This window comes from Mastomys coucha, chromosome X (assembly GCF_008632895.1).
Source record: "Mastomys coucha isolate ucsf_1 chromosome X, UCSF_Mcou_1, whole genome shotgun sequence".
In the NCBI taxonomy this organism is placed as follows: Eukaryota; Metazoa; Chordata; class Mammalia; order Rodentia; family Muridae; genus Mastomys; species Mastomys coucha.
The window spans coordinates 155,805,027-155,810,644 of record NC_045030.1 but is presented as its reverse complement, the minus strand read 5'-3'; positions in this window follow the sequence as shown (position 1 = coordinate 155,810,644).

The window sequence follows — 5,618 nt, the reverse complement described above, 5'->3', positions numbered from 1 at the left end:
TTTACTTATACATAGATTCTTAAAAGGAAATACTTGTATTTCTATTAAATGCACACTACTAAATACATGTCATGTTCTGCAACTAGTATTTATCCTTTACTTCCATGTTTTCTTAGGATGTGCACTTTTAGGGTTACAGTGCCTGATACTATTTTTGAGAGCCTTTAATATGCTATAGGAAGGCGGACACATTGACATCACTTGTAGGACTACTTTGGAACTTATCTCCATTTACCACAAAAAAAGCAGCTTCCTTGATGAAGGATGAGAGATGAAGTTTTGCCTGTTTTGCAGCATGAAGGTTAACCTTGTCTCCATTCACGGGGGCTTAATTGGCCTATTGCTCAATGGTGTTCCTGCATGGGGATCCTTCAGTCCTAAAGATGAAAAAGCACAGTAGAAAATGATCATGGGCTTATTGGGGCTTTTAGCATCTCTAGTAAGTAGCATACAGCTTTGCCTGACTTTCTATGCATAGACCTAAAATAGAGCCTGAATAATAAATAGCAAGAATGGATGTGTAATGTGACAATCAAGGCAGATATTTGCTCTAGTTGGAAAGATCTAATCACTTTATAAGCATCAGACAAGTGTTTGGGACTAATTGAGAACCGAGCCACCTTAGATGGAAGCTGTGCTATATGTGAATATTAGAACTAGGCACGACCAGCGTTCCTCTTTTATAGCTAGCACAGGGAAATCCCATCCCTAAGAATTGTGGGCTCTTGGTCCAGGAATCCACAATAATAGATAGCTAGTGGTAGAGTTGGGATGTAGCCTGATTTTATAGATTCCAAGGTAGTCCTCTGTCAATCCTAAACATAGATTAGAAAGCCTTTTCTGTTTATCATGTTGAATTTTATTGACTTAATTGGTCTGTAGATATGAAAGTATCTTCTAAGGAGTTTTAGATTTAGACATTTCTTTCTGCTTTAAGTAAAAAAAAATAAAATTTGAGGGGAAATAATGTTATTAAACTATTCTTCTAATGCTTTACCTTTGATGATGCAGTACATTCCTTTAAATCTTGGCAGAACTTTCTAAAGCTACTGCTTTCAGTAGATTCCAGTCCCATATTCCCATGGGCATTTGCTTTCTCAAATAGACTACTGTGCTAAAAATGAACTCAATATGTAGTAGCTTATAGTTTTCTCCAGTATAGTGTTGGTTGCTCACAAGTGGTTCATTTTAACACATTTTAGGGATAAGTAATCAAAACCATGAACTTTTCTTTTGACTTCCCACCACTATCTGAAACTATTGTAAAATAGTATGTTTCTTTACCTGTGTTTTGATTGTATAGTATTTCTAAATATTTCTCTGTGTCCTGGATATTATCATAACTGTGGCCATAATAGATGCATAATTAGAAGATCACTTAGACAATATCTGATATTGATGTGATTCTTGCAGTCAAGATACTTGCAAATGTCTTTTTTTACGCAGTAGTTAAAAGGAGCTCAATTATAGTATTATCACCTTAAAGCCAAAACATTTGTTCAACACAAACTACCATCACACCTCTGACTAGATATCATCAAGAGAATATGGATTTATAAGTGTAAAAGCAAAATTTTACCATCTCTCACAAGCAGGCTGACAAAGAGGCTCATTGGGTTGTGGTTTGAACATTGAGGGTGTGAAGAAAATGATGCAGTGGCTAAAGAAATCTTCTCCCCTTACTAAATACAACACTAGTGGCTTTCTTTTCTCTTTCCAGCTGAATTTCAAATGTTCCCTTAAAACTCAGACTTCAATACATCAGTTAAATTTCTACTCTAGTTATGGGTGTTACAGTTTTTTGTGTCATGACTCAGTGTCATTCAAGTTCCTAGTCAGAAGCAAAGATCTGGATGTGTGCAGTCCTCAGCTTGGCTGATGGAGACATGCCACCAACATAGACAGGTTGCTCACTGATGGCCATTTTCATAAATATTTCTGTGGGCCATTTCGCTCTTCAGGTTTGTGAAAAGAAATGTATCTAATTATTTGAACCTCTGAAAAATTGTAGACAAGGAGGACCAGACTTTAAAAGCTATCCATGTAGATTCTGAGTGCTTCTGCCTAGTAGAAGTCTTATAAATATGCCTTGAAGCAGCCATTGTGTAATTGTGAGCTGGGCAGCCCAGGTATAGTTAGTTTTAGGACTACTTCCCAGTTTCTCTAAACACACATGGTGGTAAAGAACACATTGAAAGTACTGCAGGTTGCAGTTGACAGTACCCACTTTGTCTGCAAAAGCCTTGCTTTGCTGGCAACTATTGGAGAACGCTTAGTTTGCATGTCTTGTGATTTCTTCTGTCTTGCTCCTAGCTAATTTCATGGCTGTGAGAAGGTAGCAACACTAGGTTTATGACTCTGAAGACCAGAGGAGAGCAGGCTTTAAGAGGGCTTAAATTGGGATTCGAGGACTACAGTAGGGAAACCCCCAGGTATCAGGTTCAGAGCAGTCTGGGATGATAGGACTAGATCCTAAAGTTCTTTCAGGGAGCTCTGTCATCAGACCAAACACAGTATATCATCATATGCCACTTTGACCAACTAAGTTGTAGTTTTTGTTTCGAGTCAACTTGTGTGATAAGTTCCACTGCACCTATCTTGGGAAGCAGGGATACCCCTTCTTTAGAACTAGAGCTGCCATTCTTTTCATCTTCAGCACAAGTAAGGTATTTAAGTGAGCCAGAGACAAACAGAGCCATTTTAGACTTCATAGTTATCTGCTAAGAGAGATAATGATCTGACTGTCTATTTTAAACTCGAAGGTAAAAAATGTATATTATATTTTTTCACAACAGGTACATGTAACAGTAAAACGTGTAACAGCAAAGTATATATTTGATGCTTTCTGTCTTTCATGATATTGTGCTAACAAGTTGTGCTAATATTTAACTCAACCAGAGTCTCTCACTCATTTGGTAAGCATTGGGAACATTTTGTGTATTTACCTTAAACATAAATAAATTCCTGAGAGTGTCCTATATTTGGATTATGATTTGTAGACTCATGCTAACTTTACTGCCTCTTTTTCACACTTGTTGAAAAATCTGTGAAGAACATAGTAAGTTAAGGTTTTCCAACTTGGAAAAGTGTACATGATGTGAAACTGGGGTGCTATGTTAAAAATAAATGTATGATAATTCATGGATTTTGTGGTGTCTTGGTGTCAATATTTTCTGATTTCTATTTGGTCTTTAATCAGACATTGTGAAAGAAGGAGTTGGAAGGTCTACTCCATTAAAATCAAAGTTTGAGGTTTGGTTAATTTATCTTCTGGCAACATAGGTTCTTCAATATTTGTAAACAGTAAACACTTAGCAGTCATGGGACATAAGAGCAGACTTAGTTTAAAGAACTACTAATGTGAAACTGGATTCAGTGTGGGGCCAGATTACATGTTTTATTTCCTCAGTGTTACTTTGGATTGTGAGTATTCCTAAATTGTGTATATTTCTACAATCCTGCCACTTTAGAGGGTGAGGCAGGGGAATCAAAAGTTATTGACCAGCCTGAGCTCTATAGTGAGTTAAAGGCCAGCTTAGGTTATATAGTGAAGCCATGTCTCAAAACCCAAACAGTAAAACAATGGCACTCATCATGGTATCCTTAGCTGGAAAGGGACTGTCTTAGTTACTTTTTTTTTTCTTTTGCTGTCATAAAATATCTTGACAGAAGCAGCTTAAGAGAGAAAGGGTTTATTCTAGCTCACAATTCATCATAGCTGATAAATCAGGGTGGCAAGAGCTTGGAGCTATTGGTTCTATTGCATCTATAGATGAGTGCATGCTTACTGCTGTTTAGTTCCCTTTCTCCATGTATAGAGTTCAGGAGCCCATCCAAGGAACAGTGCCATCCAAGAGAGGCCTTTTCCTGCTGCAATGAATATAATCAAGATAGTGCCCCAAGGCATGCCTAGAGGCCTGTTTCCCAGGCAATTCTAGGTTCTGTCAACAATACTAACCATCACAGGAATGATAAAGAATAATGCTCCCAAATCCTGACCAATTACTCTTGTACCTCAGTTGCAACTTCTTACCTTTACCTTCAAAGTACAAGTCTTGTAATGTTTGGACTTTCTGCTGTGTTACAGTGTCCATCTGTTATGATTTTGACATGGATTAAAGGCTTGATCCTCAGCCATTGGTATTATTTTGGAAGATTCTGAGGACTTTAGGAAGGACCCCATCCTTGAGTGCTGTAACTTGTCCTCCCTGTTTTCTGCTTGCTGTAATGTGAGCAGTTTTCTTCCATGAAGCACTGAAATATCTGTAACCACTGTTAGGTCTCAAACCACAGACAAATGGCTAACTGAGGCAGCATCTTGTAGTCTTTACCTGTTACAGGGTCCTCCTGGCTAGCATACCCTACCCTCTACCCTGAGCTCACCAGCCCAGGTATTGGCTGGGCTTCACTCCCCTCAGTTCCTCTGGCGCCTGTATGACTCAGCATTTTGGCTGTCAGTCTCTTGGCCAAGGCTCCCCCTCTTTGTCATCAGTTCTTCCCCCTCACATAGCCCTGCTTGGGATTATATTAACTCTGGACTCTCCCAGATGTCCCTGCCTCTGGCTATGCTCTCCCTTTTATCTACAATAAACCTCCTACTCCACCATACCTAGGAACGGTCATGTTTTTCTTTTTCTATTTCATTTTTTTCCCATTCAACCATGAGTCAAAATCTATCTTCTGTTTATGTAAGGCATTTTGCCACAGTGATGAGAGTCTCCTACATTGTCCATGAGTTTGTTCTGTGTGCTGACCAGCTGGCTGTAGATGATGTACTGCACAGCCAAGTACTGGCTCAGGAGCTGGAAATGAGAGCAGGATGCTGCTTCAAGAAGCTCACAGGTCATTAGGATGAAGAACTCTAAATGAGACTGAGTAGTTAGAGTGGAATATGTTGTGTTAGGGTAGGCTAATTGTAGATACTGCAAAGACATAAACTACGCTGAGTTGGGATTGAAGCTATTTTCAGTTTTTAAGAGAAAATGTAATTATTCATAGTGCTGATATTCAGGGAGTGATTTGTGATTTCCCCATTTTCTGCCCTCTGTAAAGAAATTATTTTACTCAAAGACTGCAAACTAGTGTTTTTAACATGATCTAAACCTGCTAGCTTAATTCAATATACATATTCTAGTATGTGTTCAGGCAATGTACCAGACTCTAAGACACTTGTATCTTAGTTAGGGATTTACTGATGTGACGAGACACCAGGAAAACATTTAATTAGGGTTGTCGTACAATTCAAAAGTTTAGTCCATTATCATAGCAGAAAGCAGGGTGGTATGCAAGCAGACATGATGCTAGAGACGTAGCTGAGAGTTCGGCATCTGGATTGGTAGGCAGCAGGAAGAGGCAGTGACACAGTGGGCCTGACTTGAGCATTTGGAATCTCAAAGCCCACCCATACAGTGACATACTTCCTCTAACAAGACCACACCCATTCCAACAAGGCCACATATCCTAATGGGTGAGTCTGAGGGGGCCATTTTCATTCAAATGACCACAACAAGAGAATAAACTATTTGTAGGCAGATACTGTATGGGAAAATGTGAAAGTGTGTTTCATTCCATCCTCAGTCTCTTTACAAGGTGGTGGTATTAGGGACCCTGTGTTGATT